Here is a 13,300-nt window from a genome sequence, read left to right on the forward strand (position 1 = left end):
TCTACTGTCCATTTCCCTCCCTAGATCCTCCCTGATCCGCTGAGTTCCTCCAACATTTTGTGTGTTGCTCCAGATTTCCAACATCTGCAGTCTCTCTTGTTTCTCCATTTAAATCCCGAGTTGTTTTCTTTGCATGTGAAACAAGGGGTGAGCAATTTGAGCTTGACTTCAAAACATTGGTGGAAGTTTTATCTTTCTCCATCCTGAAATTACACGCAGATAACCAACCTTGGGGTTGATCATTGTGCAATAGGAGTAAACATACAATGACCAATTTGCAAATTCTTTTACACCTCTTCCAAATTTGACCCTTGGAACTAAAAATCAGAGAGGATGCAAAATAGTTTACCTGCCCACTATTACTTTTATAACATTATCACAGAAATGTACAATTCAGCTCAGTGAATTTAGATGTTAACACCTGGAGTTACTAATACTTTTCAGGCCATCAAGTTTGCTTCTTCTATAGCCCATGCTTGAAGACATTAAATATTCTTGTTCTAACAACCTGCATTTATATAGTGCTGATAAAGCAAAGCAATTTATAGTAAAACTAGGTACAGGAAAAGGGAGAAAAGAATTCTTTACAAAGGCAAAATTCTTTGGTACATTCCTATTGTCCTATTTGTTTGGAGGGTTTATAAGTGACTACACTGAACACCAAACTCCCTGAACAAAACACTTCCATAATATCTCAACTTGCATGTACATTAAACTCTACCTCTACAGTACTCATTGCCATTTACAGCTGGAGAAAGATACATTCCAGATAGGTCTTTACGAGATCTTTATGTCAGAGCAATGACTTTTCACACTTAGGATCAAATCCATTTAAATCCATTATTGAGAGTATTTTATTGACTATTCCTTATAACCTTGGTGATCCTGCATTGGGGAATTGGTTCTTTTCTAGGCTTGCCAACACAAAATAAGATTTAGCTAAACTGAATGGAAAAATAACTGTCCAAACCTTGATGAGTTGGCATAAGACTCACGGTGGGGGGGGGGGGGGGGTGGTGGTGGGGTGAAGGTGGGGTGGAGGAGGAGAAGGCAAGGGGAATTGGTGTATGAAATGAATAAGCCATATTGATATGATTAGAAAGATTATTTGACATTGAGATCAGTCCTGTTGACATCTATTCGGGAAGGCCATTACTTAACCTTGCCCTGGCACATACAGATTTCTAAAATTTTTGAGCAGCAAGTTGCTGAAACTGTGCACAGATAAAGAGAAAGTGAGAGAAAATGGGCATGAGGCACCTACAGAAACAGGGAAAGCAACAGAGCAAAGGTACATTCTTAATCAATCAGTCTGAAGGATCATGAAATTAACAGGGCAAGGACTGAGAAAGAGGTTTTAATTGGAATGAGTCAATTCAATGTCAAATCATGGACAGAAAGAGAAACGATTTGAGAGAAAGGATACTTGGATTAGGAGGGAGAGAAAAAGGAGAAAGAAAGAGGAAGCAAATAGATTTTATTTAGATCTTGATTGGCAGTAATCAACTGCAAAGGATTTAGGTTTCTTAGACTGGAATGGACGAGGCTTAACTTTCTGTGGTGAGTCTAGTTTATATCTACCACTCAAGCACAACACCTTCACCCATCCACTGCCTATCAACAGTGAGCCAGATAGTGAGATACTGTCTTCATGAAGCAAATATTGAAGTACTGCAATTCTAACAGAAAGCTCTGGATTTTATAATGTACATAAATAAAGCCAAGCACCGTTAGCCTTACCATTATTTTGACAGGAAAATCAGTGCCTATTCATTGAACCTTGTAGTCTATATGGAAATTCTGGATTCTATCTGTCACTTTAACATGTAAACACAAAATATCTGCTCTAACAGCAAAAAGCTTACATTTTCCATGGTATTAACAATTTATTTTGAGACATTATTGAAATATTATCTCATCTTACTATCAGCACTGTCACAATTCAATGACTACCAATTTTTACAGTTCAGCTAATTTTAATTGAATAAATCATAAAATACATTTTAATATTTATTACCATTTCTCAACCAGGCCCAGATGCTATTAAAATCTGAATCAAGTGCTTGAAAATTTCTCATGTCATCAAAATCTCATATTAAAGCATTGTGTTGCATTAAAATACTCCTCTTACTCTAAAATATATATCAAGCTTGCAACATCTTGCTAAGTACATGGTTGAGTTCAGAGCCCAGATTCTGCAGTTTATTTCAAAGCAATATGTAACTGATGAACATTTGAGAGACTAGTATACCTTCAGTGCCCTATATCATAGTCTGAGCCTCCACCGGAAACCATAAGTATGTTAGATCGATTCACATTGACAAGTATAAAACTGACCTTGGGGCAATCAGAGTCTTTCTAACTCCTGAGTATAAACATTTGTATGAGCAAGAGTTTACTCCCAGCATATCCTCAGTGATGTCGCCTCTTACTTGGACCTCTCAAATCAACCATGTACTTGCAGGCTTAGGGTTTCAAAGGCTGTCAGCACAAAGATTTGTGATATTCTGTTGGAAGACTTTTGACTTCACTCTCATGCCTGAACTGTTTTCTTTGTGGAAGCATGCTGCTTCTAAGGAGCCTGCAAAATCATCACCCCCAGTGCAACCAAATGGTCTACACTCCAGTGTTACCAAATGACTCAGTACATCAATCATAAGGTAGGTGAGCCAGGATGAGACCTATTAACCTTCTATATACTGCATTGCAAGTCCACTGATCATTAGACATCAACAAATGAATCCCTGAAATAGCACACCAAATCTGTTCTTAGAAGTCTGCATAATTTGTGAATTCATGAAATGTAGTGCATTTTTCCAATGAGTGAGAATTCTCATTCCTGATGGAGACAGTTGGAGACACTCCTGCCAGGCCCTTTTTATGTGGGTTCTGGTAGGTCCCCTGCCCTCTCAGCAAGTGGTCACCCCCCACCCCATGTGCTTCACTAATGAGCATGTTCAGATCTCCTTCACTAAATCTCGGGGCTCCCTCCTTCACCTACCCAGTCTCCATCTGCTCCAATGACAGCCATAATATACACTACTGCTGTCCGGCTACCACAAGGAGTGTGCCTTTAAAGGTTGGCACAATCCTCAGTCTGGTGCACAGCAAATTGTTGGAAGTTGACTTCAATTGAGTATGGGCCTACTGGGAATGGCACCTCTGGGTGTAAAAAACCACAATAATGCTTTCTCAAAAATTTCACAATCTCTTGTGACAAACCTAAAATGGCACCATGAAGCCTAGTTTCTGTACAAAAATAATCCTCTATATCAATTGCAATCTAGAAGCTAATTCAGAAACTAAAATTTGGTGGAGCAAATTTGCAAGTTTGGTGGATGGAATTTAACCCTGAGAAATACGAGGTGATGTCTTTTGGGAAGTCAAATAGGGATAGGACCTAAACAGTAAATGGTAGGTCACGGAGGAATGCTGAAGAACAGAGAAACCTTGGGGTCCAAGTCCGTAGTTCCCTGAAAGGTTGATAGGGTGGTGAAGGAAGTATATGGCATGCCTACCTTCAAAAGTCAGGGCATAGAATATAAGAGTTGGGACATTATGGTGTAACTTTGCAAAACAGTGGTTAGGTCACTTGGAGTATTGTGTGCAGTTCTGGTTTCCTTGGAGTGGAGAAGCCTGAGGGATGACCTGATAGAAGTATGTAACATTATGAGTGACGTTGATAGAGCAGATAGTCAAAATCTTTTTCCCATGGTAGGGACATCAAAAACAATAAGGCATTTGTTTAAGTTGAGAGGAAGAAGTTTTTATAGGGGATCCGAGGGGTAAGTTTTTTTCTTGCACAGAGTGTGGTTGATATCTGGCATGCACTACCAGAAGATATTGTGGAATTAGATACCCTTACTAAGGTTAAGGGGCACTTAGACAGACACTTAAATAGGCAAGAACGATATGGACTGAATCCAGGCAAATCGGATTAGTGTGGATGGGCAAAAGATCAGCATGGACATGGTGGGCCAAAGGACCTGCTTCTGTGCTCTATGATTATGATTTTAAATATATGAATGAACACGTAACTTAAAATAAATATGACTTAAACATGAAAGAGCTGACCTGCATTCCCAGCCCAGAATCAACCTGCTTTACTTAAATAAATAAAACAATGGCCTCAGATATTTGCAGTGTGAACATTTAGTAGCCAGATGTTTAAAGGATTTGCAATTTCTTTCTCTGCTGCTCCATTGGAGATGTCAACTCATTTATTTTAAATGGGCTAATACCTTAAAATAGAGCAGAAATAAACTGCATTTGCACACATTGTGTTTGTACAGCAATAGTCACACAGATTAATTTCAAGGCCAAGTAGAATCACAGAATTTTACAGCATGAAGATAAGTCAGTCATCACATTGCACCTGTACTCACTAAAAAAACTATCGTATTATTCACAGCCCATTTTTCCTAACATGTGTTTTGTATTTGAACTATTTGTCTACTTATTTAAAAATATAGATTTTATTACATGCCACAGTTCTGTTTCTGGGAGAACATCCCAGGTTCACAGAAATACTTTTCCCATTCCTTCTTTTCCTGATGAACTTCTATTGACGCCATTTCGATTCCAGGCCTCATCTGCCAGTAGTAATTGATTTCCTCTTTTATCTTATCAAAACCCTTCTGAATTTGCAACACCTCTTTTAAATGCCTCGTTAACCTTTTTTGTTCTACTAAAAAGAGCCAATGTTTCTTAAGGGTCCCTCAGAATCACCTTTGCTAAGCTTCATCTTGCAAATATTCAGGTGGATGTGAGAAAGATGTTATTTGAAGCATTGTTCACTTTTTTGTTGCCTGCAATTCAACTGCATGATCAGCTGAAGTGTAGTGTTCCCCTGTACTTGCTTCAGAATATTTCAAAGTTAATCTAAACCAGGGAATTCACTTATGATATTTTAAATGAAATTTTGACAAAAAATTACAGCATTTACAAACGCGGTGATAATGAAAAGGGAATAGCTTTTGCATTTCTGCTTCTGCTTCTGCTTTTTAACAATTCCCTCTACAGCTAACCACATGCTTCATAAAATTGGTAGATCAGACATGTTTTATGCATTGCCAATTTAAACTATAATTAAATCTCTCCGTGCTGCCAACCAAATCCCATAATATGCAAGGACAAGAGAAATTTCTAATGTTTTATGGTGGTAGACACATATGCAATGTGTTACCTTTTTGTCTGTGATATTAATTATTATTCTAGAACCCTTTAACCCATAGAGTACAGGTGGATCTTTTTTACAAATGTGTGAATTCTGAGAATTAGAGTTGAGAAGAATAAATTTCAGTAATTTTCTATGACTCAGATCACAAAGCAAAATGTCAAGAAAGTATTGAGCCAAAGCAATCATTAATGCAACTGATTCTGAGACTGATCTAGAAAATTGTAGCAGAACTTTGTGTCATATTGTTAACTGAAGTTAACAGCCAGAATGGCATTTTGAAACCCATGAATCTTCACATTTAATTGGAGGGGATGAAAACAGAACTGTAAGTAAGTCTTGCTGAAATTATATAAGGCTTTGGTTAAAGTTCCAGCCTCCTTACCTCAGAAAGCATATACTTGCAACAGAAGATCTTGGTATAAGGGTATACCTTTGTATCCTTTAATATCCTTAATATCCTTTGAGAACAGATGGGATAGAATGAGCCTGTTTTTTTTTGAAGATAGGATAGAATGAGCCTGTTTTTTCTGAAGTTTCGAAGAGTGAGAGGTGATCTGCCTAAAACATATAACACTCTTGGGAGGCTTTCCTTGCTTGCAAAGCCTAGAGCCAGATGTTATTTTCTTAGGATATGACCAAGATGAGAACACATTTTTTCCATAGTGGGCTGTAGTTCCTTGAAATTCTCTGCATCTACTCTGGATGTTTAGCTGCTGAATATATCTAATAATTTTTTGGCCAGAAGCTATGACATTATTGAATGGCAGAACATGCTCAACAGCTGAATGGTCTGCTCCTCTCATTTTTTTGTCTCTTTCATTATCAATAATCACTTTCCATTAGATAAGTTTATAAGCAGTGCATATGACCTTCTGGTTATGGCTTGTCGTTATTAAAATAAATAAAACTGCCTGCTTCAAATCCAATCAGAACTATTGATTTCAAAATATATTTATCATTTCCAACATCTCACAGACTGGAAGTTTTAACATAGCCCCTTAACAAATTAATCAACGCTCCAACACGAGGGGTCAACTTTTGCTGTAGCAGGGCAGCATCTGACGTAGATGCAATTGTAATCTCCCACCATTCATTGCACTTCAAATGGTGAGCAAGTAGCAACATATCGCTTTCATAAAGCAAAAGCAGTAGAGGTTTAATTCAAATAGCAACACTTGGATTTTTGATATGAACCTGCCATCTGCCTCTTGCCTGAAATTGCTTTACTATTTGCATTTATGTAACATACCAACTACTTATTTTGACAGCAAAATCTGGGCCAATCTATTTAAATGAGTTAGTCCTTGGGGTTGGAGACAATGCCAATATATTAATGAAAAATTATGTAAAATGTACTTCTCATTTCTCATCCAAAAATAAGGCACTACAGATAAATAATTATATCTATGGACCAAACAGGCAACCTGCAACTGGCTGAACATACTAAGAGGTGCATGGAACCTAAAGTCTAGAAATTTGATCATGTTTATCTCAGACTATGCAATTAAAAATACTCATTTCCTGGAGTAAGACACAATAATAACCATTCGCGAGTCATTTGTACGATAAGCTATCTTTATTAGTCACATGTACATCGAAACACACAGTGAAATGCATCTTTGCGTAGAATGTTCTGGGGGCAGCCTGCAAATATTATCACGCTTCCGGCGCCAACATAGCATACCCACAACTTCCTAACCAGTATAGCTTTGGGATGTGGGAGGAAACCGGCACCCAGGGGAAACCCACGCAGTCATGGGTAGAACATACTAACTTCTTACAGACAGCGGCCGGAATTGAACCCATGTCACTGGTGCTGTAACAGCATTATGCTAACTGCTACACTACCATGCCATGCAAATTTGACTGGGTAGTTATCATCATGAGTTATACTTAAACTGTTACGTATAGCATACATCAGATAACAATATTTCCACCACAAAATTCCTTTTGGGGAAATACAAGGGAAATTAAACATTGTTCAGAAGGGTGACAGTCAGTGGACACTCCTGGAACAACCCTATCTTTCACTGTGCTGAACCATACTTTCACTATTCTGGAGACCCAACCCACAAAGATAGGTTCCTCCCCAGCATGGTACCAACTCCCCACCCACTCGTCTCCATCTCTTCTCCTCCCATCCCTATTTAACCCAGGGCCTGACTCTTCAAATGCCCAGGCCATGAAAACTGAGCAGCCAGGCTCTGACACCTGATCATCGCTGGTTGTGACTTCCTGCCAATAGCCTGGCTTCCTTCTCCCCATTGCCTACACTCTGGATGGAGGCCCCAGTATCCATCTATGTTCATTTCACTGCTGAACCCTCCCCTCCAATGACTGTACTACACACACAGGTGAAATTTGCACAATGTAAACATTTATTGACACACTACAAGTCAACTCTACAGTATGCCTTTTATGGTGCACCATGATCCCTAGGTCTAAGTAGTTCCAGAGGCTAAACTAAAGCAATCATGAATATCTAAGAATATTGTTGCCTCTTTAGGGTGTCATCCCCAATGTAGGAGCCCTTGTTTTCAGACCATTAATTTCAGGAGAGAAAAGTTTGCATTAAGAATATTCCAAACTGCTCTACAGACAAGAAATTTTCTTTGGAACACAGGTGCTGTTGTTTAACTGGCAATCATGGCACAGAGTTTATATACTGTTTAACCCCACAGAGAGCAATGAGGGAATAGCTATTTAATCTATTTTCAGCAATGTTCCCCAAGGCACAAGTGTCACCTAGAATATTGAGAGAAGTATTATGTTTCTCTTTCAATAGTGCCACAGGATCTTTTAAAATCACTTTGGTTTAAGGTGAGGGGGGAAGGATTTAAAGGGGACCTGAGAGGCAAGTTTGGACTTTGCTTTTTTTTTCTTTATTTTTCTTCTTTTTGTGCTAATGGGGCACTTTCTTGTATAATTTATGCTTTTCTTGTGAATGCTGTGTCTCTAATGTTATGTGCCTCTGATGCTGCTGCAAGTAAGTTGTTCATTACACCTGTGCATTTGTGTACACATGCATATGAGAATAAATTCAACTTGACTTGAAGTTTTTCATACAGAGAGTGGTGGGTATATGGAACAAGCTGCTAGAGCAAGTGGCAGAGGCTGGCATAAGTACAACATCTAAAAGACATTTGGACAGGTAGATGGACAGGAAAGGTTTAGAGGGATTTGGGTCAAAGCAGGCAAATGGGACTAGCTCAGGAAGACACCTTGGTCAGCATGGACAAATTGGACCAAAGGGCCTCTTTCTATGCTGTATAACTCTATGCCTCTATGGCACTTGGACAGGGATGCAGGTTTAAATTTTTTGGCCAGATGCCTGTTTTTCCAATCATTCAGTTTTCCACTTAAGTATCAGTCCAGAATACATCCTGATCACAATCTAAATGGACTCAGACATCATTTAGGTAAAAATGCAGCCATCGTACCAAGGATGCCGTATATGATTGAAAAAAGTGAATGAGCACCAGCTGAAGATGTTCAGATCTTGGATAAATATTCCAAGCAAATTCAACTCTGTAGCAGTTCACTGGTGCGGAAGATATCCTGTTAGCAAATGACTTTGAGCCAACCGTAGAATTTATTATGATATGCTACCACCTCAACACACATCAATGCCTTGACCTCTATAGGAAACTGCCAAGCAGAAACATTAGAGTCAGAATGGAAAAAGATCAATGGGAAAAGCACATTTCATTGGCAAAATAGTGAGTTTAATTATAAGACAGGTCAGGAATACTGCAAGATTGGAATATGCTACATTATCAAAGCCAACCAAGAACATTTGGAGATCATGATTTTCCTTACTTTATTTTTATGCCCTTACAGTTTAGTAGAAGTGCATCACTGACATGAAACATTTAAAACACGCACCTGCTGTTTCTATTTTCTTTCCACATAAATCTATTGTAAATAAAATTATTATTTTTTTCCAGTGTGGAACTATAGGGTGTCATCAATAGAACAACATCATCCTGGTTGCAATATTGGATCATCTGTGAGGAGTACACAACATTGGTTAGCAGAAATAGAGGCCAAGCATCAGTGGTGGAGAGACAGTACGAATCGGCAGATTAAGAAATCCCTAAGGAAACAGCCCACAGATAACTTTTCTTTTCAAAAATTGAATGAATAAAACAGAAATGTTCCTGTTGGACTCTACGGGTGAATTAATAATCAAACTGAATAATGAACAAAAGTTGTGGTCCAACAGAAAAGACAGAGCCAACTGAACAGAACTTAATACAAAATGCGGGAATGTCAAACCATTTGAGGTGTTGCATTTTGGAAAGTCAAATGCTGGTTGGACTTTCACAGTGAATGACAGGGCCTTGGGGAGTGTTGTAGAACAGAAGGACCATGGAGTACAAGTACATGGTTCACTGAAAGTGGAGTCACAGGTAGACAGAGTGATGAAGAAGGCTTCTGGCACATCGGTCTTTGTAAGTCTGGGCATTGAGTATAAAAGTTGGGAGGTCATGGTGTGGTTGTACAGGAAGCTGCACTTGGAGTACTATATTTAGTTTTGAATGGCCTGCTATAGGAAAGATGTTATGAAGCTGGAAAGAGTGCAGAAAAGATTTACAAGGATGCTGTGAGGACTCAAGGGACTGAGTTATAGGGAGAGATTGGACAGGCTAAGACTTTACTCCTTAGAGAGTAGGAGACAGAGGTGATCTTACCGAGGTGTATAAAATCATGAGGGGCATAGGTAATGTGAATGCACTCAGTATTTTTCCCAGGGTTGGGGAGTCAAGAACTAGAGGGTATAGGTTTAAGGTGAGAGGGGAGAGATTTAATAGGAACTTGAGGGATAATTTTTTTTTACACAAAGTGTAGTGTGTGTGTGGAATGAGCTGTCAGAGGAAATGATTGAGGCAGGTACAATAACAACTTATAAAAGACAGTTGGACAGGTGCATGGATTGGAAAGGTCTTGAAGGTTCCGGGCCAAAATGCTAGCAAATGGGACTAGCTTGGATGGGCATTTTGGTTGGTATGGACCTGTTGGTCTGCAGGGCCTGTTTCCATGCTGTATAACTCTATGACTCTCTCCTGTGTCTTTAGCTTTACGTCAACAAAGGAGCAGCTCTAATTGTTTTGAAATTGCTATATTTTTCTTTCCAACTAGTTTATGGTTTCTTTCCCTAACTTTTGTCGAATAATCCCCATGACATCATGGAGAAGGACAAAGAACTTGATCAAATGGTGGCAGTGGAATTGGAGAGGTAATAAATAGTGCAAGTAGGCTGATCATGTGACTGAACAAGAACACAAAGATTGAGAGGCTGGGAGGAAGATCATTAGCAGAAGCAGAGCTGCAGGCTCCAGTGTCAGGACAGGTACCTTAGAATCAATCTGACAATGGGAATCCTTTGCCCACCGTTACCAAAGAATAAAAACAATCTTTGTTTGCCTCCAGCATATAAAAACTACCAATTGATTGGGCATTATCTCCAAACACGTCATCGATAACTTGCTTAATGTTGAGAACTTCAATGCTCAAGTGGATGAAAATGGAAGTGCTCCACCAGAAAATTAGTGGCCCAGGAATACTTACTTTTTAACACTTTCAGCCTCCTGCTTTCTTTCCAGTGACAGCTATTTTACAGACTTATTGGAGAAGACAGATACACAAGTATTTCCAGATTGTCATTTATGGCCATGGTAGCTTGCAGCAATCCCCCAGTGAGAGGAAATAAACCTTACCATGGTTCACTCATGAATTCTCTGTCAACTCAGTAATCCGATCCCAGAAACACCAATATATTTTTGTAGAAATTACAGATCATAGGATCACAGGGCACAGAAGACCAGCTGGCCCATCAAATCTATGCTGTCTGATTGCAGAGCACCCCAGTCAATCTAATTCCCTTGCACCTTCCCCTTGGCTGTGTAGTTATTTTTCTTTAGTGCCTATCCAATTCCATTTTAAAAGCTCCAACAAACTCTCTTTCTACCACCGTTCCATTCAGGCGTGAGAGCCGGGGTTTCTGATGATGAAATATCTGAACCAAAACTTGAGTTAGGGACCTCTTTAATGAAATGAAACTAAAGTTAATTTCTCATCTGATAAGAAAGAAAAATCATTTAAGCACAAGACAGTGAGCTTGTGTCAAAAAGTTGATGTTCCAATGGATTTGATCACAGAATGCTCATTCAGGATTATCCCAAGTCTTCCTAGCTGATTGCTTCCCAATTTGTTTTGGAAACACAAAACAGAAGCAATGAAAGACATGACAGCCAAATCCATATGACTATTCATGGTGGGGAGCCATTAGCCTGGGGCCTTCATTCTGCTTCTCTCTCTACAGATACTGCAGGACCTACTGAGTGTTTCAGGTTTTGTTTCGGATTTCCAGGATCTGCGGTACCTTGCTTTTCAATCACTGGCCATTTCTGATATAACTCCGTTTTCCTCTTTCCACAGATACTGCCTGACTCTGCTGGGCATTCTCAGCATTCTGGTTTATTTCAGATTTCCAGCAATTGGCACGTTCTGCATCCCAAAGTTCCAGCTTATTTTTTTGTCTTCCTCTACCGTTCTCCCTCTATTTATAGCTTTTCCATTCAAATAGTCTTCTATTAATAAGCCTCCTTTGCTCCCTCTCTTGACTGACACCAATCTCTGTCATCAAGTTTCTCCTGCTGTCTCCTCTATTACAGATATTACCTTTATTAGACCCACTAGAAACTGTAACCTAAAATGGTGGGTTTGTTTTTCTCTCTCTCCACAGATACTGCCTGACTTGATGGGCATCCCCAGCATTTTCAGATTTTATTTCAGAGTTCAAGCATCTGCAGTTTTTTGCTTTTCAGTTTCTGGCCTGTGATCTGCTCAGATGCAGACTTCACAAATACTGTGGAAATCTGGAATGCATGAACAGTTTGGAATTGGTGTGGGCAAGACTTGTGCTATTAAAACTCTTGGAAGTGGTGTCCAGACACACAACTGCACGTTGTTGGACACACAGCATACATCTGGCAATCCCCCACGTGTTAACATATCAAATGCAAAGTAAACCCAGAGCAAACCTTGTGGTAGTGCACATTTTAATTCCCAGATTTTCAATAAACTGGAATGTATTGCACAATAATCCAACACTGCAATCCAATTTCTTAGTACATTTTATTTTTGTCTGGGCACTTTATTTAGCTTTCTGATGTCAATACTGAATTGAATAATTTCAGACAATGATTCTGGGCCATAGCTAGTTACACCTCCACAAACCCATCTTTTCCTTCTTTTGTTGTTCATTTACCACCTCTCATCATCCCTTTTGTATTTACAGTAACTGTTCCTGCGTTGCATTCTTTCATGTGTTTCACATCTTTCCTCCCTTCTTCTGGAATCCTTGCAACACAATTTAATATTTTTCCACTCATATGGAAGGTCATCAATTCTGTACAGATGCTGTCTGATCTGTTGAGAATGTTCAGCATTTCCTCTTTCACTTCAGTATTTTCCTTCACAATGTTGTAAGGTTTGGCTTCAACAGACTCTATTGAAAATGGTAGGATGAGCAAAAGATACTCAAGGAGTTATAAAAAGGAGCCTAATTTTAAAGATGCCAGCTCCTCTGTTGTGTAATATCATCGCTCAGGATGTCATCTCCCAGTGGTGCAGCAAATAATGCTGCTGCCACCGGTGACATAAAACATAGAACAATTACAGCACAATTCAGGCCTTTCGGCCCACAAAGCTGTGCCGAACATGTCCCTACCCTAGAAATTACTAGGCTTACCCATAGCCCTCTATTTTACTCAGCTCCATGCACCGATCTAACAGTCTCTCGAAAGACCTTATCGTATCCGCCTCCACCACCGTTACCGGCAGCCCATTCCACACACTCACCACTCTCTGAGTAAAAAACTTACCCCTGACATCTCCTCTATATCTACTCCCCAGCACCTTAAACCTATGTCCTCTTGTGGCTACCAATTCAGCCCTGGGGAAAAGCCTCTGACTATCTACCCTATCAATACCTCTTATCATCTTATACACTTCAATCAGGTCCCCCCTCATCCTCCATCTCTCCAAAGAGAAAAGGCCGAGTTCCCTCAACCTGCTTTCATAAGGCATGCTCTGCATTTCAGGCAGCATCCTTAT

The 13,300-nt window shown here is 39.5% G+C and overlaps 1 protein-coding gene across 1 annotated transcript in view; it reads right to left on the reverse strand.

Annotated features, from left to right (window-relative positions):
• The window catches only part of cdh13 (cadherin 13, H-cadherin (heart)), a 578,498-nt gene that overhangs the window by 180,207 nt on the left and 384,991 nt on the right, over positions 1-13,300 (reverse strand). The gene's annotated exons all lie outside the window — the stretch shown is intronic.

The sequence above is a fragment of the Pristis pectinata genome, chromosome 13 (assembly GCF_009764475.1).
Source record: "Pristis pectinata isolate sPriPec2 chromosome 13, sPriPec2.1.pri, whole genome shotgun sequence".
Lineage (NCBI taxonomy): Eukaryota > Metazoa > Chordata > Chondrichthyes > Rhinopristiformes > Pristidae > Pristis > Pristis pectinata.